The 26,275-nt window shown below is 38.8% G+C and overlaps 1 protein-coding gene across 4 annotated transcripts in view; it reads left to right on the plus strand.

Annotated features, from left to right (window-relative positions):
* PDGFD (platelet derived growth factor D) overlaps positions 1-26,275 on the plus strand; it is a 269,444-nt gene that overhangs the window by 137,186 nt on the left and 105,983 nt on the right. The window lies entirely within an intron of this gene.

Below are 26,275 nucleotides of genomic sequence, written 5' to 3' on the forward strand. Positions count from 1 at the left end.
CAATGGAACAGAGGATGTCTCTCTAAAGAGGAGACAGGTGGATGTTGAAGGATGAGAATTTCCCATGTGAAAAGTGGGGAGAGTCACTCTAGACAAAAAGAACTGTAGGCATAAAAGCAAGAATTCATAACAAGGTCTGTTCTTTCCAGAGAAACGTGATACATTAAATGTAATAGGAGAAAAGTGTCCATGAATTTGAATGACAGGCTATGAAGATGGAAAAAATTCATTGGAGCCAATTTATAAAGAGCCATATATGAACCCAAGGAATTTAAGAATTATCAATAAACAAGAGTCCTCCCCTTCCCAACCCCACCCCAAAAAAAGGTGGGGAAAAAAAGAGAAAAGAAAGGAAATGGAAAGGATTTGAAGTAGGTCTTTGTGATGTTTACTTGTTTTATTAGTTGATTTAAGGAAGAATTCTCTCACAACAAATGAAAGATGTGATTTGGCAGGAGGGTCAGCTAGAGGTTTTCTCAATGGCTCAAAGAGGGAGCTGTTGCTGGAATATGAAAATGTAAGAGCCGGTGGAGAATTATAGTGTTTCCTGAGTAGAATGTGTTTACCCATTGGATGTGGGAGCAGAATTGTGTGGAAAATACAGAAGTTCTCTAAAACAAGAGACTGGTTAGAAATAAGTCATTACTTTGAACGGATCAGTGAGGTGAACCTAGAGGAGACCAATTTGACATCAGTCCTGTAGGAAAGAACTTCCCTGGTGGTTCGACAGTAAAGCACCTGCCTATAATGAGGGACACCTGAGTTCGATCCCTGGGTCGGGAAGATCCCTTGGAGAAGGAAATGGCTACCTACTCCAGTATTCTTGCCTGGAGAATCCCATAGACGGAGGAGCCTGGTGGGCTACAGCCCATGGGGTTGCAAAGAGTCAGACACAACTGAGCAACTTCTCTTTCTTTCTCTCTTTCTGTAGGAAAAGGCAGGGTAAATGCCACACTGCCTCGCTCTCTGACCTGAGGGCACAGCCCCACTCCATACCGGGCTCGAGACCCAAAGGCAGGGGTCACGTGGTCCTTCAAGGCAATGGAGATTGGGTAGAAAGCCTTGAGTGCCAGTTGTTTTTTTCTGTGTTTCACTGTGTGTTTCCACTATAGAGAGGTCATGTCTTCCTAGCTTGGTCTTCCCAGGTGCACTTTTTTATGAACCAGAAGATAGCTGACATCGTCTGCCTCATCCCCTCTCCTATTTCAAGCCTTGTCAGAGAATCTGCATTGTTACTTAGAGAAAGACGTCAGGCCAGTCTGAAGAATTTGGAGAAGGCTCCGTTTCTCACCTGTTTGTCTCGGATGGAAGACTATATCTGCACTCACTGCTCTAATTATCCTAAGGTTCCCTGCTCATATTCATTTACATTGAGAATGTTGGCCGAATGCCTACTGTGTGTGGAGAACGTGCAAAGTTTTGGGGGTGCACATAAATAGTGTTAAATACAAGCTGTGTTCTTAAAGGAACTCAGTCTAAAATAGAGAACGTACGCACATATACCTACACATTGGGAGTTAAAAACGCCACAGAATCTGGCAGAACATTGGAGAAATTAGTAGTATCTGCAGAACAAATGCAGAATATGGATAGGACTATCGGCCACGGAAGGCTTCCTGAAAGAGCTGGGTTTATGAAGAAGACAAGTTGGTCATGTGGGAGTAGGCTAGTAGGGAGAGCAAGGCCAAGAAGACTGCCTGACTGAACAGCCTTTAGCTGGAAAGGCAGCACCGCATGACAAGGAGGCCTTTTCAAAATTTTAGGGGAGAAAACCTAGCGTCATAATGTTCTTGTAGAAAGTCATGGATTATTTAGAATTATCTTTCACTCTTTATGGCGATGGATGGCCCTTTGGCCTAATAATAATAAGTTAATAAATTTCTTCTGTGGTTCTTAGTGTCCAGATAAGCCCATCAGAGATCAGTAATGGTTTCTCCTGAGTTTGGGAACAACTGTAATGAAGATCCCCTAGAGAAGGGATACGCTACCCACTGCAGCATTCCAGGTTTTCCCTGGTGGCTCAGAAGGCAAAGGATCTACCTGCATTTCGGGAGACCTGGATTTGATCCCTGGGTTGGGAAGATCTCCCGGAGGAAGGCATGGCAACCCCCTCCAGTATTCTTGCCTGGAGAATCCCCATGGACAGAGGAGCCTGGCGGGCTACAGTCCATGGGGTTGCAAAGAGTCAGACATGACTGAGCAACTAAGTACACACACACACATAATGTAAGACATGTTCATATGCAAATTACTCTAAGGAGCAGCTGAGAAGTTGGTAGGGCTCACATTCCATACTCCTTTCCCTCTATCCAACCAGCTTTGAACCATGGTTCTTAAAATATTAATAAGTTACGAAAGTAATACTAGGGCTTTTTTTTTTTTAAGCAGTGAAAAAAATTATTTTTGCAGAATAAGTCTTTTTTTTTTTTTTATTTTTTAGCAAAGCAAATACTCAGTTTACATCAAAAGCAGCCAGCATCTTTTTTCATGTTACCCTGCCTTGATACTGAATGTCATTAAAGTTTATGTAGTATCTTTTATTATCCTGTAATTCTTTACTTTTGGTGGCATTTTGAATTTATGTGCTTTTTTACCTTTTACTGAGAACACACAGTGGAAAACAAAGAGACTCAAGGTCTGGCCAATTAACTGTCATCATTCTGTAGATCACAGGATGTCAGGATTGGCAGGGAGCCTTCAGATTCTGTGGTCCAGTCACTCATTCAGATCTTAAACCTTGGTTGCCAAATAGTCTGGGAAGATAAATACAGCCTCCTGTTTAGTATTTCAGTTTGTATCTTCTTTGATTTTTTTTTTCATTTTACTCAGTATTACTGGTGATTCAAATACTATATGTATAATTTTCTTACCTCAAAATTTTAATTAAAAACCTCTTCTAATTATGTAATAAACTGGGGAATCATCTGGAATATATATAAAAATACTCATAAATGTAAAATATTTTTAAACATATAATCCTTATTGCACAGATCAGTTGGAAATGGGAGCTCTGAATTATCTAGGTGTGCTTATATGGGTAACTGAAGGTTATTGCAACTTTTCTTTAGGAGATTTTGTGAAGTATAGTCCCTTACTTTTCTTCCCTGGTAAGTACAATGTAGGAACATAATTGAATCTTTCTTGGATAAGTGAGACTCCTGCAAGGTCTCAGGACTATCACTCAGAAAATCAATTCTCATTGTATAGCCTAAATACCCACAAAATAGAAAAGATGACACTCTTTTCATACTGGCCAGTAAATAACCCCAAAATTATTTTTTGAAGTAAATCCATAATAGTACCTTTTGTAATTTGCTTCTTTTTAAAAACATAATGCAGCAAAAATCTAGATGATTGATGGTTCCACTTAGTACAGTGAGTTGATTTTTAAAGTACCATCTCTTGCTTTACAGAGCAAAATAAATGTCTTCTATCTGAAGCAATAATACAGCAACATGAGTGTCATTATGTAGTATATGTAATAATTAAGCTGCATTAAGCAAATATGATCTTGCTTATTTTGTTTCCTTTAAATATATGCCTGGTGTTACTTTAAAAATACAGTGTAACTGAGCCTTATTAAAAAAATAATACCATCACTTGAGATTTTCAATGCTATTTAAGGGAAAATACAGAATTTTGAAAGCTGTATTCATAGGCTGAGCCACTGAGTTTCCCACTGTTTTCATAGGTTAAACAACTAATTTTCCCATTTTCCTGTTTGCAATACAATATTGTGCCAGAACTGCCAGTAAAGAATAACATTGATTTTTTTCAGGAAGCTAATCATTTAATAGATATATTAAAATGCTGCTCTGATAGAAGTTCAAGCTTTTATTAATTAGTTTGGAGGTTTTCCCTAATAAAAAGGCTTAGCATTGCCCATTTTTGAAACCTAAAGATCATGATACCTCTTAAATATATAAACAGATATAATTGAAGAAACTCGGAGAAATTAGTATGTCTCAACCTGCTGGGAACTCAGCTAGCGGTTTTTCTTTGTTGTAAGAAAAATAAAGAGTATGAGCAGAAGACGCACACATACGTGTGTGCACGTGGTACACACATGCCCATGCTTGGGGAGAGGGAGCAGGCGCCCACTCAGAACACGTTCTCAGTGGTTTTGAGAATGCAATGATGATGATGTCACGTTCCAACAGGGAATACTTTATCATGCCTTTATTACTTTCTTTTTATAGCATAACATTTTAACATCATATAGAGAAATGCATTTTGAGGTATATACTGTGTATTGAAGGTAATATAATCCCTTGTTAACTTTTAGTGTTTTCAATACATATACTTTCCAAGTCTATATATACATGTGTATATTTTCATTTTTAAGAAAATTTGCTGCTACAATTTGGTACTTTATGGTCCCTTTCAGTGTGTTAAGAATAGGAAAAAATATTCTGATCTATGGGATGCCCACCTTGTTTATTGAAGTTTTGACGATTACTTATATTTTGTGAATTGCTTATAGATTAAATAAAGTTAGTGTAACAAATTAAAAACAAGATAAAAACAATTTATTAACGTAACTTTGTGGGTTGATAATTATTGTCTTGGGACTTCCCAGGTGGCCCAGTGGTAAAGAATCTGTCTGCCAGTGCAGGAGATGTGGGTTCCGTCCCTGGGTTGAGAATATCCTCTAGAGAAGAACATGGCAACCCACTCCAGTATTCTTGCCTGGAAAATTCCATGGACAAGGGAGCCTGGCGGGCTACAATTCATGGTGCTGCAAAGAGTCAGACGCAACTGAGCACACACACTTACTTTTCTTAAATTTCAGTGTACCTTGGACAAGGAACGTTTTTATTTTCCTGTTTCTTCTGTGAGAATAACCATGTAAGACAAAATGTTAACAGTAATGACAAACAGGGTCTTATGTTTTGAATTCAGCTGTGATTGAGGAAAATTATTCAAACCAGTTTTATTGTTTATTCTTTTACAGTAACTTGTAATCAACTCATCTCAAAAACAATGCCACTGTAGTTTAGAAATACCAGTGGGATCTATTTATAAGTTCAAATACACTTTAATAGTTCTAATTTAGTTGTGATTTCTATACTTTTCTGTTTTGTCCTTCCTATATAGTTAGTCCTAATTGGAAACCATGGAAGTGTCTTGACTCAGTTAAATTAGTTACAAAAAATATGTATTTAGAAAGTTATAGATTTGTTTAGTTATCTGCCGTTTGAAGATGAGCTCAGAAACATGTTAATAATTTCTCATAGTAAATATTTAATGACTACATCCTATGAGCACGTCAATGGACTAGGGGCTTTGAGAACAAAGATGAATAGGACTCACTTTTCTCCAAAGAACAAGGTAGCTAGTAGGCCAGATAAGACTCATGCACTTTGGATCATTTTATGTAACAGAATGTAGTAGGGTTGTAATAGATGTGTGAATAAAACGCTGTGCTTGCTCAGAGAAGACAAAGGTTACTTGTTTGGGTGAGGGGTACAAGGAGTGAGTAGGAATGTGTAGAAAGCTCACTGGTGAAATTGCTCCTGAATTCAACTAGAAATATGACTTGGTCACAGCCATAGTTAAATTTTACCCAGCTGACTTTGGAGGAATAATGCTTTGCTCAATGTGTCATAGCATGAAAGTGAAAAGAAAGTGAAGTCGCTCAGTCCTGTCCGACTCTTGGCGACCCCCTGGACTGTAGCCTATGAGGCTCCTCCATCCATGGAATTTTCCAGGCAAGAGTACTGGAGTGGCTTGCCTTTCCTTCTCCAGGGGTATCATAGCATACACTTGACTTTTTTCTCCTCTAACACACACACATTTTACTGTTCCATTTTTTCCCTTGTAGATGCTATTCATGGAAGGATATAGTAGGATTTTAGGACTGGTGCAGGGAAGGAATAATAGTCTAGCTTTCTGCCCAGTAGTCTAGCATTCACACAAGCACTCACACAAACAAACAGAATGAATGTCCATGTTTGTTTCTGTGTAGAGCCTGGCTGGTTGAACTAACAGTCAGTCTTTATCACGAGGAGAAGCCAATGCAGTTCCTGGGTTGACATCTGCATAGATCCTCTTCTTCCTCTGCTTTAGAGTTAGCGAAGATTCCTTCAATATTTTGACATTGTGCTGCCTGTCAGTCTTAGTTTATATTACTCTCTAGCCTGTAGAGATATTTCATTAGGATATTTCATTCATGTGTAGTGGCTGCATTAGGAATTTCCAAATGTCTTTGTAAGTGCTTTCAATGTGGATGCATATAGTTAGTTAATATTATAGTTTAATTTTTTAAAATGTCTTAATGCTATACATATATGTGGATAATATAGTGCAAACTGTTCTGAAAGTAACCAGTTTCTGCATGGTCCACATATATTCACTTTGACGATGAAACATCTAACTCCAGGGTACATGCATGCAGTCCCGATAGGAAAGATTTGAGGATGCCTCCAGTCCAGCCATGCCACCCCAAAAGCTAGCTATGTAGCAGGTCACTTCATTTATCATGACCTTTTGGGCCAGATTGAATGGATGCATGTTTCCTGTTAGGACAGAGGTATATGGTAAAGATCTCAAATAAAGAAAGAAGCCCATTGTACCACAATAGCATGGTCGTTTGGATGTTTTATGAATTATATGCTTGATAGGTTTCTACAACTGTCTTAGGCAAAATTTCTAGGTTGTTGTTTATGTAGCTTTCTCTATTCTAAACAGCAGCTGAGTTAATTGATCACCATGGTAATTAGCATGGCTGAAGCCCATCTGTCTATAGAATTTAATTGTATTCCAACCATGAAAATGAGAAAGCCTGATAAACAAAAGCTTCAATTAAAAAAAAAATAGCAAATAAAAGAGAAATCAGCTCACCTATTTTTCCCAGATAAATTAAATTTAGCAGTTTTGCTACAAGGAGGCTTCGTCCTTAGGCCATCTAATGATGTCAGGCTCAGAGAATTTCCCTCCTTATTCTGAGAGTGGTTTGGAGGTGTTACTGTCCTCCAGGCTCTTTCTCTGTTCTGAGAGACGTGAGGCTCCCAGCCCTGTCCTCTATTCCATTGTCATCTCCACTCCACTTGGGAATATTCTGTTTTCGCTCAGCTCATAAAATGCATTTAACTGCTGATATGCTTTTGTTTACTCATATATTGGTGAAGCATTTCAGTGCTGCTTATTCCCAGAGCATGAATAGTCTCTCTGGAACCCTCCAAAGGACATGAACTGATCAGAGAAACCACATACCCTGGCTTTCAAAACAAGAGGTCCAATTTCAGATGCTGAAGGGAAAGAACATCAGATCATTGATTTTTTTTTTCTTTTCTTTGCAAACTGTACATGAAATGAAAGAGAAAGGTCTGTGGCAACCCTAACTAAATTGTTTTTCAGGATTATTTTTCTGTATTTCCTTATTTTCCTTCAAAACAACTTAAATTACTATTAATCTTGAACAAAGACGGTTTGATTTCATGTTCCCACTGTAGTGTGTTTCCTTCGGAATGCAGAATGGTGGTGGGCCCTGCATGCCTGTGGCTGAGAGACACCAGGCCAGATGTTCCAAGGGTAACTCGTAAATTACTGCTTATACAACATGAAATATACTGACATTAGATTGACATCAAAAAGTGGATCCCCACTGAAATCATGGTTGCTGATATTAAAGTTGAACTCTCAGATTATGTCTTTGTAGAAAAATTTAAATCAAGTCGGACCGTAAAATCCTCAATTTGCAGTAAACCAGCCTGAATAAAAAAGCAATGACAATTTCAGGTAGGAGGTATACTTTGTGTTTGTTGGGATGGATATGTAGCCAGTTTATCTAGGAGTTAGCATCAGGTCTCTACATTCTTTTTTATAGTCTTAAGTAGATGATTTCTTTATGGTATTGAATGCTTCATCTAAAATATCTGAGATCATCCTAGATATAAGATACCTCAGTAAAAGAAAAAGAATTTATCTTATAATAAAATAGGCTCTCGGTGAATCACTTCTTACAAATAAGGCTGCAAGCTCTTTTCTTTGAAAATAGCAACTCATTCTGCCTCTGTGACCAAAAAACATCAAAACACAAGCATTTAAAAAAACTAGTATCAAAAATTTAATCAAGTTATGTTATTCTATCCTTTTATAAAGCAACAGTATTCTATATCTCAGGTAGTAGACAAACAGTCACACACACACACTCACAAACTGGGTTGTGTACACAGTAAAATAGAAAGCCTGGTGTGACTTTGAAGTAAAGAAAGCAAGGCTTATGCTCACTGGGTTTGTCACATTCTCTGAATGTCCTTGGACAAAGCATCTATTTCTCTGAGCCTCATTATCCTCTCATATAAAATGGGGATGATGGCAATGATCTCTTTTCCATAGGATTTTGGTGTGGGCTTAATGGATAATTTGAATTTGTCCTGTAAATAGAAAAACACTCTAACAAAGTTATCTTTCCCTCAATGAGTAGAAGCAATACTTAACAACCCAGAAAAGTCAAGGAGAATGGAACTTATATATCCTGAAGATGATATGCGGATTAATTTTAATAGCTAATTGACTCAAACTGGGTGCTTTTGTGCCTTTAGAACCATCTCTACTGTCTTCAACTTGCACTTTAGTCTTCTCAGGGTAGTAGCGAGAGTCTGCTACTTGCCTGTTTAAGAATCCCAAGGAGTAACCTTTAAGAATTGAAAATAAATCCATCCAGAGTTCTTTATTTCAACAACTTATTCACTGTCGTTTTGAACCAAAGCAGTCTGTGAGCTCTTCTTGCAGGTTAAAGGAAGTAGACAAGCATCTGCTTTTAAGGTGCTTACAGAATTATTGAGCAGACGGAACATATGAAAAGAAAATCCATTCACCATAATTGAAAGGGTTGCAAATTAAGTCTAGTTAGTAGGCAACCAAATTGTTGAGGCAGATGCCAAGAATATGGTTTTTCCCATAAGTTACAACTTGGAGTTATTATTGTGGAGGGTCATGTGTTAGATGGAACAGTAAGAGAGCTTCATTCCACATACCTTCTTTAAAGGCCTTTTTTAAAAGACCCAACTCTCGATGCAATTTACAGAGCTAAATCAACACTCAGGGTGAATGCCCAGAGTCATTTGGACTGAAGAGTATAACCATGAGGCCTTGAGGTTTGCAAACTAAGTGTCTCCTCAGGACAATTGATCGCAGCCTTCTAAAAGTTCCCTTGAAGAACTGCTGTTTGTCAGCGGTCATTAGCCTTCTGGCCATGAAACAGCAGATGCAATCTCTCAGAGCAAATCCGTTTGATGGTGCACCTCATTAGTTAAAAAGAATCAGCAAGCAACTTTTATCACATTGTCAATATGTGTATATATATTTATAAACTATATATAGTACTATATAACTTTATAAAATATTAAAGGGATAGATATTTTAAATGGATCAGTTAAATACTACTGTCTGCTACTTTGTGTCTACACTCGCTTGTGCATCTTGAAGTGTAAGAACCTTACTTTTGAGACTTTCAGAAAACAGTTAAGTCTCTGATGCTTTGAATATACCCAAGGAGCAGGCTTCCTTTCAGGTTGGCATAGGTTAGGAGCAAAACAGAAGGCAAGAACGCAAAGAAAGCGTAGTCTTAAGAGATATTGCAGAGAATCACGTATGTAACGCCACTTCATGGGCTGAGATCAACCTCTCCTAAGACAGTGACCAGCAGCTCGAGGTCAGGAGAAGACAATGTGACAGCCACAGCCACGGAGTCGGGAGTAGCTGGAACACAACTCTGCCTGTCCTCGATTTCCCACCTCCTCTACTGACTTTGGGGGCAAAAATGCAAAGGACACTTGAAAGCCACTCTGGAGAGTCCATGTGGGAAGTGACAGACAGGTGATGAAGATGGAGGCAAGAGAGAAGAGGGAGATGAGGGGGCAGATTCTGAAAGTCTTTACCTTTGCTGCCTAGTGGCTGGGAACGTTTATCAGTGCTTTGCTGCTGCTGCTAAGTCGCTTCAGTCGTGTCCGACTCTGTGCGACCCCATGGACGGCAGCTCACCAGGCTCTGCCGTCCCTAGGATTCTCTAGGCAAGAATACTGGAGTGGGTTGCCATTTCCTTCTCCAGTGCATGAAAGGGAAAAGTGAAAGTGAAGTCACTCAGTCGTGTCCGACTCCCAGCGACCCCATGGACTGTAGCCTACCAGGCTCCTCCGTCCATGGGGTTTTCCAGGCAAGAGTACTGGAGTGGGGTGCCATTGCCTTCTCTGTATCAGTGCTTTAGAAAGAAGCAAGTTCAGCCCCTGGGTTGGGAAGATCCCCTGGAGGAGGACACAGCAACCCACTCCAGTACTCTTGCCTGGAGAATCCCTTGGACAGAGCAGACTGGCGGACTACAGTCCATAGGTAGGATCACAAAGAGTCGGACACAACTGAAGCAACTTAGCACGCTTGCACGCGCTGCTGAATAAACAAAAGCTGTGATTTTGTGATGCTTGTCCTTTTGAACATGCTGCTGCCGCTCCAGCTCCTGGGATTTGGTGGATAAATGCCACAGATTCTCCATCTTTCTGTGGGGCAGTTCTGAAGTATGTTCCTTAGGTTTCCTCAGACGGCCCATGGCAATGATGTGTTCACTAGATTTTCTCCCTTCCTTGTCCGAGTATAACCAATTCTCACTTGTGCCTCCTGGAATACCCTCCCAGATAAAGACTGTCTGCACCTATAACCTTGTCTCAGTGTTAAAGTCCAAGGAGAAACAACCGTAAATGAATTTGAGCTGCTGGGGTTGGTGGTGGTTACATATTTATCTGTTGCATTCTATGTGGTTTTATTTCAGTCATTTCTTCTGGGTTCTCAAAAAATCTAAGTACATGTTACAAAAATATGAACACCATGGATTTACACCTTACATCATCGGGTCAAACTCTTGCTTCCTGGATCTGGGTTCAGTGTGGACATGGAGCTTTTACTATTTCTACGTATTTTGTAATGGTGTTATCAATTGTTGCTCTAAATTGGCTGATTCACATTCAGAAGTGCTCTGTCAGTTAAGCTCACAGTTTTATGTACTTGGTAATTACAATATATAATAAAATGTAGACAGTTTGACATAAGCCTTAAGGGCATGCACTGCCTATGTACTGAGATTCAGTTCCCCACTTCGAGGCTTTTACTTCTGTGCATAAATTTATTTATGTTTTAAATAAGAGTCTTAGTGTTGATATCTTGTTGACTCCTGAGAAGCACACCTAGCATTGGTTTGTGGGCTTATTTTTAAGCATCAATCACATTATGATACTTGACTAAGGATGTGTTCCATATTCTGCTTGCAAATCCTTGAGATCAGTTCTTCAGTAGAGATTATACAGATTTGATACTTATGTGTGCAAATTGGTAATTTGTATGCACATTTTTGACAGAGGTCTTATGTGTATTTCTCATTGTTTTGACAATATTAGCAAACATTAGAGACACTGATTAAGTATCAGTTATTTGTATGCAATCCAGGAGACTTCCTGTGGTTCTTTGAAGAAAATTCATATTCTCTGACCAATTTGTTCTAAATTTGAAATATGGATACAATAGCAGCATGATAGGTAATGAATAAGTGTTGTTTCTTTTGTGTTTGTATCATATTATCATGTTCAAATGTATTCTTAAAACATATACTTGAAAATATTCTTTTAATTTAGCTATTTTATCCTCAAAATTCATAGCCCAAGATGAAAGCTCCCTGACACTAAATGCCAAATTATGTAGTTTGTGAAACCTTTTTGTTCACAAGAATCACAGTGGAAAGTATCTCTTCACTCAAGTGATTTTTATTCCTCATAGCCTTAGTTAATGTTATAGTATCGTACATGTGTTCAAGTTTATAAGGTTGTCAAAAACAAAGATGTTGAAGATACATTTGAGATAATATTAACACTTGTCACAAGTTTGTACAATCTTTTTTTCCTTAGGTTAGCAATATTTGTATAAAACATGGCCAGTGTGGCAATTTCACTCTGAATATGGCGTTTAGATATAATAGGAAAATCATTTCTAAGAGAATTTCTGCAGTAAATGTATAAGTTGTAATAGGCATTTAGCCAACATATAAAATTTCATTTGAATGTCCATTGTGGCTATACTCATTCATTGTTGAAAAAGAAATGCTGAGCGTCTGTTTAGCACATCTCTAGATCATTTTACATGATCTCTGGTCAATGGCTACATAATGTGTTTCAAAGAAAAGATAGGTAATGTTTCTTAACAGTGAATTGTCTTTGCATAATATTAAGACGATGCATTAGGAGAAATTGTGAAATTTACCAAGAATGAATCAGTAGTGTGCTTTTTTGTTAAAAAAAAAAAAAACAACAGAACTATTGATTAAAGAATAGTTAGTGTCATCTTTTTCCCCTTGTACTAAAATTCAACACTTCTTAAATATTACCCAAGAGGTAGGAGCATTTCTAGAATGATTATATATCTATCTTAGGTGAGCTGAGTGAGATGAAAGAAACTTTGCCTTAATTGAAAAAGGATAATTGAATATGTTGAGATCAAGAGCTTCCTGAAAAGAGAGGGTTCTGTTTGAAATGCATTAGAGCAAAGAAGTTTGTAGCTCAGAAAGATGTGAATAAAACACTGCTCCGAAGACATTTTTGTTGCTTACTTGCAGCTTTTATTTACTTGAGATTTTGGTTATTTAACTATACTTTATTCCAGAAGATATTCAAGATCATAGTTGCGGCAGATTTTAATTATATACAAAGTGGAGCATTTCACCCTGGGGAACACCCCAGAATGGCTGGAGCCACTTTATAAAACGAGCTGCTGCAGTTTGCTCTGGTTGCTAAATCAAAGGTTTTATTTATTTATTTATGTTTTATTCCTTTGGGCAATAGTTGTTCCATAGTTTTCATTTTTGACTAACTGGAAGTACAAACAAATAAACCTTTGAAGAAATAAAAACAGTTTTTACATTTTTATATAGTTATTACCCAAATAGTATTGAATAGCATACACAAAACTTTAACAACAAAAATGGCCTGTAAATTTAGTGTGTGTGTACAGACCTAAATTTACCTTAATACTTGATAAGGTTCAGCTATATACACTAAATTTTAGCTTAACATTATAAAAACAAAAACCTAGATAAAATATTGTTTCACATTTTTAAAAATCTTAAGGTTTCTTTACTTATGGAGTGGTTGGAGCCATCTGACTTAAGAAATTGGAGGGGTAAAATCTATTTCATTCTTAGTGCTACAGAAAGCATATGTTATTATAATATCATACTCTAAATAATAATTATGAAAGCAAATTCTATAAGCAGTCCTTTCTGTTCAGTCTATTCACAGAAGCTACATAAAGTAATGCAGTTGTCTCTCTCAGCTGTTGAGTCCAGCTATTAATTTTGGACATGGGATCCATTAAGTTAGAACTTGAAAGAAAAATACAAAGAACAGTAGTAAGTCACTTGAATCTGATTTAGAGTGGCTATTTTAAGGAAGGAAACTGAAGACCACTGTAACTTTATATATGTCTATTATTAGCTGAAATTTTTCCTTTAGTAAGTGGTTGAAGTCTGTTATATTTCAGTTCAAAACATTCTTCTTTCATTAACAGATTTCTGGTCTTTGTGCATTATATTCTGTTTTTGTCCCTTGCTATACTCACTGGGGAAAAAATAAGAAAGAATGGTCCTTCCTTGTATCAGAGCCCTGACGGGGATCTTCAGAACTTGTGAAATCAGGAGTTTTTAGAATCTGTTGAATGAGCTACTCATAAACATAGTCATTAATACCTTTCCATTCATACTGTGAGTATACCCTTTCCAATACTGTTCATCTCAGCAGCCCTCTACCACCTTGACTCTTAAAAGTTTCCCTCTGTATAGACATTAAACAGCCATTTGTAGAATAATCTGTGTCATAACTGTCCCAAAACTCAGTGGCTTAAAACAAAAATTATTTATTTTCATTCATGTGTCTGGGATCAGAGGGATCTTGACATATATAGACTAAGCTTGTATGGTGTTTACCCCCTAAGTTCAGATTGGATCTACATCTGTCTCTCAGCCTTGGTAGCCCAACAGGCTACCCAGTACACCTGTTTCTTAGGGAAGTAGCAGAAGCAGAGATGGCTGAATAGAAACAAAGTCAAAAGTGAAAGTGAAGGCGTGTCCAGTAGGCTCCTCCATCCATGGAATCTTCCAGGCAAAAGTACTGGAGTGGGTTGCCATTTCCTTCTCCAGGGGATCTTTCCCACCCAGGGATGGAACCCAGGTCTCCTGCACTGCAGGCAGATGCTTTTACCATCTGAGCCACCAGGGAAGCCCCTAAATGTAAACAAAGGATGACTCCTAAGGCCTAGGCTCAGAATCAGCACACCAGCATGTCTTCCTGAACTCTGCCATCTCAGTCAAGTCATATTCCCCAGTGCAGTATAAATGGGACAGTAAAATGAAGCGGTTGACTGAAGAGCAGGGATCCCCAACCAGTTGGTCCTCAACCTGTTAGGAAGCAGGCCGCACAGCAGAAAGGAAGTGGCAGGCTAGTGAGTGAAGGTTCATCAGTCGCTTCCATCGCTCGCATTATCCCCTGAACCACCCCCACCCTCCGCTTCCATCTGTGGAAAAACTGTCTTCCGTGAAACCAGTCCCTGGTGCCAAAAGGTTGGGACTGTTGCAGAATACTCCAACTAATTTAGGCTAGTGATTCTATAAGTCAGACTTCAGAGAATCATTCTATTTTTAGGTTTCCATGGACTGGTGAAGCTCACATGTGATCCATGGACCTGCTGCCATTCCAGGAACCCTTTGTTCATAGGGTTCATATGAACCCTATGTTCATAATCTACATACACTTGATGTAGATTAACTATGGCTCTGAGTGCATTGCTTAGTTTGGTAAAATTGTTGTTTTTTTTTAAATAGCAAGACATTTTTGACAAAGGAAGCAGTATGTTGATTTTCAACCCAGTTCAGGCTCGTCATCACATAGCACACCAGCACTTTGAATAGCCTTGCCTTGAACTTGTTTAGAAAAATGAATCCCTTAATCTAAGATTTTGATTCTTTCACTAATTATAGATCCAGAACTGAAGTTAAAATATAATGAATTGAACACCTATATATTGTCATTGATGTTTATATCTTTTTAAAACTATTCCATTAATGGTATGAAATAATAAGATAGATATGAAACTTGACAGTTATGTAAAGGCATAAGAAAAAGTGAGTTTAAAATATGACCATATTCTAAGCTCTGAACTCTTAAAATATAGTCATTTTTCTAGATCTAAATAAAAAAATATGCTTTCAATTGCCTTTTCAACATATTCTAGAAACATTTATTGTGTTTCCTGATTTTGTATAGGTACCTGTCAGAATACAGCTGTGATATAATAAAATGTGAAGTGAAAGTCACTCAGTCGTCTCTGACTCTTTGTGACCCCGTGGACTATACAGTCCATGGATTTCTCCCGGCCAGAGCCCTCCCTTCTCCAGGGGATCTCCCCAACCCAGGGATTGAACCCAGGTCTTCTGCATTGCAGGCGGATTCTTTACTTATATGCTTTGTCATAGATATTATCTCATTCATATTATTGAAATATTTTTCCATTTTTAATTGTAATTTAGGAGCTATCAATAAATCATTTGTAATATCTTTGGGAGATTAAATGGATAAAGTAAGTTCGTATTTTATGAGGTGTATATTTTCAGTGTTATGTCGACAGTCACAGTTTTCTCAGAGTTATTAGGAAAGAAATTAATGAAATAGCTCTGGAGCCTAACATTCCTAGAATTGTGTCAAGAAAAGCCAGATTTAAAATACTAAGTGTATATCTCCATCTCTACATTTTATTACATATGTTATTTCTTCTCTTTGAAATAATAAATTGGACTGTGCTTCACCATCCTCCAAACTCCTAAAATGTTTGCTGCCTAGAAATCATTGTTTACTTCTTTATGTTATTACTCTGTGTGTCAGTTTAACTAAATGGCATTTCTTTCATTTCTGCTTTAGATTTTGTAAAGCATTGCTGTGTGTCTTTTTGCTTATTTGTTTGTTTGGTTTTGGTCCTTGGAATCCTGTAGACAACTTAATGTCCTCACTATTTTCAGACAAACTGTCACTTTAGATTAGGTAATCTCCTCAAAGACACACAGCTAGAAAGTAATACAGAATACTCCCTTCAAACACACTTATTTTTAAGAAAGCCAGTTCACTTTATCCCTTTTACAGTTCAGTTCAGTCACTCAGTTGTGTCCGAATCTGCGAAACCATGAATCGCAGCACACCAGGCCTCCCTGTCCATCACCAACTCCTGGAGTTTACCCAAACCCATCTCCATTGAGTCAATGATGCCATCCAACCATCTCATCCTCTGTCGTCCCCTTCTTCTTCTGCACTCAATCTTTCCCGGCATCAGGGTCTTTTCCAATGAGTCAGCTCTTTGTATCAGATGGCCAAAGTATTGGCGTTTCAGCTTCAACATCAGTCCTTCCAATGAATATTCAGGACTGATTTTCTTTAGGATGCACTGGTTGGATCTCCTTGCACATAGAGGTGGCAAATATAACATGTGTATGACCATTTATCCCCCTTTCATATGCGGGGTAGGTGCTAGTAATTATATATAGTAGTCTTTCCCCTGGAGCATACCTGCAGTCTTAGAAACCTTCTCAAAGCTCATAAGGAAAAGACTCATAAGTGTTTTGGAGTTGGCATTCAAGATTAAATATATTTGATTTCTATCTTATCTTACTTTGTTAGGATTTATGTCTTTTGTGTTTGTGCCCTATAATATCTACTATTGTACTTTACACAGAATAATAAAGATTCAATAACTATGCTGGAAGAAAAGTTATGACCAACCTAGACAGCATATTAAAAGGCAGAGACATTACTTTGCTAACAAAGTTCTGTCTAGTCAAAGCTGCGGTTTTTCCAGTGGTCATGAATGGATGTGAGAGTTGGACTATAAAGAAAGCCGAGCGCCGAAGAACTGAAGCTTTTGAACTGTGGTGTTGGAGAAGACTCTTGAGAGTCCCTTGGATTGCAAGGAGATCCAACCAGTCCATCCTAAAGGAGATCACTCCTGGGTGTTCATTGGAAGGACAGATACCGAAGCTGAAACTCCAATACTTTGGCCACCTGATACGAAGAACTGATTCATTGGAAAAGACCCTGCTGCTGGGAAAGATTGAAGGCAGAGGAGAAGGGGACGACAGAGGATGAGATGGTTGGATGGCATCACCGACTCGATGGACATAAGTTTGAGTAAGCTCCGGGAGTTGGTGATGGACAGGGAGGCCTGGCATGCTGCAGTCCATGGGGTTGCAAAGAGTCAGACCCGACTGCGTGACTGAACTGAACTGAATAATTTATGGTTAAATGGGTATAAGTCATAATGTGGTAGAATTTGATTTACTGTAAGGAAGAATCTTTTCTTTTATTATCCTTGAATAATTTATTTCTAGATATTACTCGACCTCGTCTTGTGCCAGGCACTGTGTTATGCATTTGAGACTCAAGGATTAATTCATTCACTGGGGCCTGAAATGGAGACAGAAAAGGACATGCCCCAGCAGACAGGATGTCTGCCCAATGATGGGTTATAAACGTTTCTGGATACAGCTCACCACCCTGGAGTGGGGGCTGCCTGGGCACCTACTGGATTGCTATTCACAAAGAAAAGCATATCACGAGTGACTGGACCCCCAAAATACATCTTAGCTTACAGAAGCAGACTAGCGGGAGTACATGTCATAGGTCTGACTGCAGGGTTTGCAAATTCTGGTTTCAAAATTGCAAATGAACGTACTCAGTCATCACATGGATTAACTGCTTGTCTTCTCTTGTACTGCTTCCTCATATATAAATGTGCATAAATATCTTGCTCAAGAATACTCTTAATGTCATTCATTCAAAAAATGTTTATTGAAAGCCTCCTATTAGCTCCCATTATGTCCTTATATAGCAACGAATAAGACGCAGTCATTCTTTTCCAGAAGCTTTCACTCTGAGAGATGGAGGACAGGAAACAAACGAATATTTTAGGCAAAGGCAGGAAGGCGGCACATGCTGTTTTTTGTCACAATGCTTGACCCAAGAAATTCTATTTCCCTTCCCCCATTCCCACCCACCATATCATCATGACGCACTCTATGCATTTTTTTAAATCTAAAAACTTCTCTGTTCCATAATTGCTAGTGAGAACAGGAGTTGTCACTGTAGCTTTCAAATCTTCCTGGAGCTATAAATGACAGTGGTGCACCTGTGCCAAATGGCCCATTAGCAGATGCCAAGGATCCTGTCTGCAACACCCATAACAATTAAATATTTTGTACTTACCTTCTGTAAGGTTCTCATGGGTAGCTCTGTAAGACTTCAGCTCTTCTTCACAAAAGTTAGTATCCTGATAAATATAATAAGATAAAGATGTAGGTAATATTAGCTGAAAAAGTCTTTGTAAGACATATGTCAGGCACCCCCCCAAAATAAATCCTGCAGGTGAGAGAAAAGATCAAAGCTTCTGAAATTCAGTTATTGTTTATTGAATACTTAGATGATTAAGCAGTTGGGGTTTATGAAAATTCCTAATTTTAGGTGAAGGGTTGGACAGGCCAGTGATGAAGGCTATGCTGACTGCTAGACTAGACACTAAAACTGAGAAAATATTATTAGGAGATGAAGGCTAATATTTGGCTATGTGGATCAAGACAGTTTCCAGTGAATAAAGTCAATCTTCCTTCCTATCTGATGTCCCTTGTATTTGTTTCTATATACTGAATAATAAAATGGATAGGAAAAACACCCCAAAAATGTTAACAGATTGTTTTAAGATGAGAGAGATTGCTGATGGCTGAAAATGTCAGTGATTTCCTTACAAAATTTAGTTTAATATGACCTACATTTTTGAGTGGAATTACATGCTGTGTGTGGAAGGAAAGGTTTTTTCTACAAACATCCCTTCCCAGCAAATAGATTATACACAACACTTTTCAGAGCAGGTACTGTGTCATATTAATTTCTTCATCCCAACAGTGGTTCTGATGCCCTGTCCACAATGAAGTAGCATGCACTCAGGAAGTGTTGGTTGAATGTATATTTCCAGTGGCCTTGTATACCTTGATAAAAACACAGACAAGCATATTAATTCTTAAATCATTAACATTAGTGGCCACTCCAGCGGCTTTCCTGCCCCCTTTTGGTTACTCCCTGAACCATGATGGGTGGACATGGGCTTCAGGGGAGGGAGGCTCAGCTGCTCCCCAGACTTCCCTGGTGGCTCAGAGGGTAAAGAATCTGCCTGCAGTGCAGAAGACCTGAGTTCGATCCCTGGGTCAGGAAGCTCCCCTGGAGAAGGAAATGGCTACACACTCCAGTATTCTTGCCTGGAGAATCCCATGGGCAGGGGAGCCTGGTCGGCTACAGTCCATGGGGTCGCAAAAGAATTGGACACGACTGAGCGATTAACACTGTGTCTATCAGCTGCCTCCAGCCCAGGGAGTGTGCTGCGTGCCTGTGAGCCAGTCATGGTAACTCCACTGGGGCTGGAGTAGGCCTGGGAATGTGCCCAGCAAAACAGAGGGAAGGAGGGGATGCCAGCTTGGGGGTGGGCATCGGGGTTCCAGAAAGGTTTCTGCTCTCTTAAAAAGAAAAGTCCTTTCTTTGGCCTCTGAATCCCACCCTGTGAGGAGGAGACAGCGGGCGGAGAATGTCTTGAGAGCAGACACACTGCGGATGGCACTGCAGAGAAGCAGACGCCCATGACTGCACTGCAGAGCCCTGAATTAACCCACCCTGAATATACTCTAACTCTTCATTGCCTTTGTGACAGGATACAGTTTCTTTTTTCTTACCTTTTTAAAACTGTTTTGTGTTTTATTGGAATATGATCGCTTTTGAGTGTTGTGTGAGTTGCTGCTGTACAGCGTCAAGAATGAGCTACATGCATCATATGTATCCTGCCTCTTGAGTCTCCCTCTGAACCCACCATTCCACCCTTCTAGGTCATCACAGGGCATGAGTGTGTTCTCTGTGATGTACAGAGCTTCCCATTAGCCATTTTACACGTGGTGTGTGTATATATCAATGTTAATTCCTCAGTTAATCCTCCATCTATTAACACACGTATATGAAATCTATAAAAGCGGTACTGAGGAACCTATTTTCAGGGCAGGAATAAAGATGCAAACTGAAGAGAGCACAGAGGGGGAATCACAGTTAATTTATTAAGTCCTTTTTCAGTGTGGTCATCTGTTACTTGCAGCCTAGATTAGCCGGTAAGATCAGTGGATTAATTAAACATATGGTACGGTGCACATTAAGTAAAAGACCTCTCCCTGTGTGTAGAATCTCAGAAGGATTTATTCAGCAAATATTTCTTCAGAGCTGGCTGATTTTCACAAGCTGATAAATTGAGAGATAAATTGATTCTACTGAGGTTTTGGACTCGAGCACAAACATGAAATGGATAGTAAAAAACCAGTTGGTATTCAGTGTATTTTCCATGCAAGTTCTTTATGTGCATGAAAGGTTTGTCTTTGAAACTCTTTTTTAAGCCAAAAGTGAAAAATAGAAATAGCTAAATTGGATAACCATGCAGAATTCTCACATGATATCATAATTTTGTGAAACATACCATCCTAATGATTTAATGAATACTATTATTCTGATACTTTTTAATTTATGCAGTTTTTGCACTTCCCAAACCCTATTTTATTTATATATGTCCAATGTAGAGAATTTAGAAAGTCATGCTTTTGAATATGCTATTTTATTTAAGGAAAATACTAAATAGATAGTTATCCTATGTGGACAGGTGTTTTAAAATGCTGTTTCTATATATTCTAGACGCAAAAGCATTGCTGTTTTTACTTTGCTTTTTTAATCTTACAGTACCAAAAGAGATGACCTGTAGTTCTTCCTTCCTCTGAAATTGGTATTTTTCTAACTTAACATGTAGCTTTGTTCATACTTGAGACCCTTTGAGAATAAATAAAATCTGCATTTCTTTTTCAAGCAGTAGCCTGTCAATCTAAGAAGAAAATAGAAGCTTATTTCAGTCACTGGCTTCTCATAACATGGCAATTGTAACAATCTCAAAGATTAGTAACTTTAGCTCAATTTAAAGGTTAGCATTTTATTGTGTATGTTTCAGAATAAAAACTAGTAAGATTTAGAAACACTCATGGTTTATGATTAAAAAATATAAAATAATAGTTCAGAGCAACAGATAGACTGGCAAGAAAGACTTGAGATGATGTGAGCAGAACGTTCTATCTTTTCTCTTCTTTTGCAAAAACAGTAGTAAGAGAAGAACCTAGAACGTGCTTTCCCTGCCTAGTGACATCATACTTAGTGTGAAAACATTACACATCAGGCTCCACTGTCTAAACGGCCACTTTTGAGCTCCATCCATCATTCGTTAGATCTCAGCCAGTGCTTGTAGAATGGTGGACCACAGTGAGTCTTGACCCAGAAAATAACTTCAGATTTCTTTTCCTCTGGTCATGTAAGAGATTAGCTGATTATTATTAATATGTGGGTTCCCAGGGAAGCCAGACAGATGCTGGTATACCATTAGTCCTTGTTTGCCATATCAGTTCAGTTCAGTCGCACAGTTGTGTCCGACTCTTTGAGGTCCTATGGACTGCAGCACGCCAGGCTTCCCTCTCCATCACCAACTCCTGGAGCTTGCTTAAACTCTGTCCATGGAATCACCGACTCAATGGACATGAGTATGAGTAAACTCCAGGAGTTGGTGATGGACAGGGAGGCCTGGAGTGCTATAGTCCATGGGGTCGCAAAGAGTAGGACACAACTGAGTGACTGGACTGAACTGAACTGAATTGAGTCGGTGATGCCATCCAACTGTCTCATCCTCTGTCTCTCCTTCTCCTCCTGCCTTCAGTCTTGCCCAGCATCAGGGTCCTTTCTAATGAGTCAGTTCCTCGCATCAGGTGGCCAAAGTATTGAAGTTTCAGCTTTAACATCAGTCCTTCCAATGATTAATCAGGATGGATTTCCTTTAGAATTGACTGGCTTGATCTCCTTGCAGTCCAAGGGACTTTCAAGAGTCTTCTCCAACACCACAGTTCAAAAGCATCAATTCTTCAGCGCTCAGCCTTCTTTATGGTCCAACTCTCACATCCATACATGGCTACTGGAAAAACCATAGCTTTGACTAGATGGACCTTTGTCGGCAAAGTAATGTCTCTGTTTTTTATTACACTGTCTAGGTTGGTCATAGCTTTTCTTCCAAGGAGCAAGTGTCTTTTAATTTCATGGCTGCAGTCATCATATGCAGTGATTTGGAGCCCAAGAAAATAAAGTCTGTCGCTGTTCGCCATATAGTCTTCTAGTTTTCTAGCATAAATTAGAGTTGGACTCTGACGAAGCCTATTTGGGTTCACAGATAGATTTATATAAACACAATTGCATCATTCTCAATATTCATTAGATACAAGTATGAATTGTTCTTTATTAAAAGCCACACTTTTCTTCTATTTCATCTAAAACAGAAGATTCTAGATTACGACAGGAGTGGTCTGACAAGAAAACAAGCTCAACCTATATTGACATATATTGTATAAGCCAAAATATATTGCCAGCATTTTTATTGAGAAATAGTTGATGTATAACATTATATTAGTTTCAGGTCTAGAACACAATGATTTGATATTTGTATATACTGCAAAATGATCACTACCGTGTCTCATTAACATCCATCACCACACATAGTTACACTTTTTTGTGTGTGTGGTGAGCACTTTTAACACCTACTTTCCTAGAAACTTCCAAATGTACAAGTGTTATTAATTATACACACCATGCTATACATTACTATCTTATAACTGGAAGTTTGTACTTTTTCAGTACCTTTACAGATTTTACAAGCATTTTTAATGGTGGGAGACAGTATCTTGTGAAGTATTATCTATCAGCTCATACAATGTCTTTATTCATTTAATATCTGCTAAATGTTAGGGATGGTGGCTCAGATGGTAAAAAAAAAAAATCTACATGCAATGCAGGACCCCTGGGGTTCGATCCCTGGGTTGGGAAGATCCCCTGAACAAGGGAATGGCAACCCACTCTACTATTCTTGCCTGGGGAATTCCATTGAGAGAGGAACCTGATGGGCTACAGTCAGTGGGGCCACAAAGAGTCAGATATGACTGAGCGACTAACACCTCCAAATATTAGGGACTGTGCATGGTGTTAGCACCAAAGAGAAGCTCACCTACGGTGATGACCGGCACCAGGACAACTGGGTGTATAAAGTGTTGAAATGAGAAAAAGATCCTGTGAGTATTAACCTCATTTGTTCATTTCTTCCCTCTTGATCTACTTAACTGATTAGATAAATCTGATTGTCTATTATTAAGGTTACAATAGGTGATACAAATAAGTCATGATGTCATAAATAAAGAATAAAATAAAATTTATCTCTGCTACAAACAAGCAAGTAACTTTCTGTTTTGGAAGAAGTGGTAATAAGACGAATGCATAAGGTTCCCTTGACTTTTAAAGACTAATAAACATTAAGCATTTATGTAATATTGTTGTTGTTCAGAGGCTAAGTCATGTTCGATTCTTTGCAACCTCATGAACTGCAGCACACAAGGCTTCCCTGGCCTTCACTATCTTGCTGAGTTTGCTGAAACTCATGTCCTTTGAGTCAGTGATATCCCCCAAACATCTAATCCGGTTGCCCCCTTCTCCTCCTTCCCTCAATCTTTCCCTGCATCAGGGTCTTTTCCAGTGAGATAGTTCTTCACATAAGGTGGTCAAAGTATTGAAGCTTCAGATTCAGCACCAGTCCTTCCAATGAATATTCAGGATTGATTTCCTTTAGGATTGACCGGTTTGATCTCCTTGCAGTCCAAAGGAGTCTCAAGAGTCTTCTCTAGCATCACAGTTTGAAAGCATCAATTCTTTGGCGCTCAGCCTTCTTTATGGTCCAACTCTCACATCCATACATGACTACTGGAAAAAACCATAGTTTAACTATAGGGACCTTTGTTGGTAAAGTGATGTCTCTGCTTTTTAATACACTGTCTAGGTCTGTCATAAGTTTTCTTCCAAGGAGCAAATCTCTTTTAATTTCTTGGCCGCAGTCACCATCCACAGTGATTTTTGGAGTCCAAGAAAATGAAATCTGACACTGTTTCTACTTTTTCCCTATCTATTTGCCATAAAGTGATGGGACCAGATTTCATAATCTTAAGTTTTTGGAATGTTGAGTTTTAAACCAGCTTTTTCAGTCTCTTCTTTTACCTTCATCAAGAGGCTCTTCAATTCCTCTTCACTTTCTGCTGTTAAATGCCATTAAAGTGGTTTCACCTGTGTATCTGAGGTTGTTGATATTTCTCCCAACAATCTTGATTCCAGCTTGTGAGTCATCCAACCAGTATTTCTCATGATGTACTCTGCATATAAGTTAAATAAGCAAGGTGACAATATACAGCATAACATACGCCTTTCCCAATGTTGAACCAGTTGATTGTTCCATGTATAATTCCAACTGTTGCTTCTTTACTTGCATACAGGTTTCTCAGGAGGCAGGTAAGGTGGTCTGATAGTCCCATCTCTTCAAGAATATTCCACAGTTTGTTGTGATCCACACAGTCAAAGGCTTTAGCATAGTCAATGAAACAGAAATAGATGATTTTTGGAATTCCATTGTTTTTTGTATGATCCATTGGATGTTAGCATTTGATATGTGGTTCCTCTGCCTTTTCTAAATACACCTTATACATCTGGAAGTTCTTGGTTCAGGTCCTGCTGAAGCCTAGCTTGAAGGATTTTGAATATAATCACGCTAGCATGTGAAATGAGTGCAAATGTACAGTGATTTTTCCATTCCTTGGCATTGTCTTTCTTTGGGATTGGATTGAAAACTGACCTTTTCCAGTCCTGTGACCACTGCTGAATTTTCCAAATTTGCTGACATATTGAGTGTGGCACTTTAACAGCATCATCTTTGAGGATTTGAAATAGCTCAGCTAGAATTCCATCACCTCTGTTAGCTTTATTCATAGCAATGCTTCCTAAGGCCCACTTGACTTCACACTCCAGGATGTCTAGCTCTAGGTGAGTGACCACACCATCATCGTTATCTGGGTCATTAAGAACTTTTTTGTACAATTCTTCTGTGTATTCTTACCACCTCTTCTTAATCTTTACTGCTTCTGTTAGGTCCTTGTCATTTTTGTCCTTTATTGTGCCTATCTTTGCATGAAATATTCCCTTGGTATCTCCAACTTTCTTGAAGAAATCTCTAGTCTTTTCCATTCTGTTGTTTTCCTGTATTTCTTTGCATTGGTCACAGAGGAAGGCTTTCTTATCTCTCCTTGCTATTCTTTGGAACTCTGCATTCAAATGGATATGTCTTTCCTTCTCTCCTTTGCCTTTTGCTTCTCTTCTTTTCTCAGCTACTTGTAAGGCCTTCTCAGACAACCACCTTGCCTTCTTAAATTTCTTTTTCTTGGAGATGATTTTTGTCACCACCTTCTGTTCAGTGTTATGGACTTCCATCCATAGTTATCTGGCACTCTGTCGGATCTAGTCCTTTGAATCTATTTGTCACCTCCACTCTGGGGATATATTTAGTAAATGCAGCTTTGTGAAAAATATTATTTTAACCTAACATTCATTGATATTCTGAAGAATATGTAAATGATGTGGTATATAGCTTTAATTTGCCCAGAGATTTCTTTGCTTCTGGACAGGTAAACCACACAGTTTTCCTACATTACTCCCAAGCAAATATTCATTCAAGTAGTATTTATCAGGTCCCAAATATGAATGATAGTGCTATCCAGAAATTCATAATCTGTTTGAACAAGCAAGAGAAAAACTAAATACAGGGTAACAAGGAGACTTAAAATATGATTCAGTGTTAAAGTGAATGGTATAAACAAGGGCGGCTTCCCTGTTGGTTCATACAGTAAAGAATCTACCTGTAATGCAGGAGATGTGGGTTCGAACTCTGGATTGGGAAGATCCCCTGGAGGAGGGCATGGAAACCCACTCCAGTATTCTTGCCTGGAGGATCCCATGGACTGAGGAGGCTGGCGGGCTACAGTCCACAGGGTCGCAAAGAGTCAGACACGACTGACGTGACTGAGCACACACGCGCAGAAGCAAGAGGCGCCGCTCTGTCCCTGTCCCTGTACCAGATGCTGTTCATCATGTCCATTCTTCCCCATTCAATACAGAAACAAGCTCAGAACCCTTTTTAAGATGGTACTCCAGGAAGCCATTACCTTTTAGTTTACCTTCTGGGTAAACTATTTGCCATCTCTAACAGGCAAGTTCTAAAGAAAATCAAGACCGCT

This window comes from Giraffa tippelskirchi, chromosome 11, assembly GCF_054371585.1.
Source record: "Giraffa tippelskirchi isolate mGirTip1 chromosome 11, T2T-mGirTip1v1.2.pri, whole genome shotgun sequence".
NCBI lineage: Eukaryota > Metazoa > Chordata > Mammalia > Artiodactyla > Giraffidae > Giraffa > Giraffa tippelskirchi.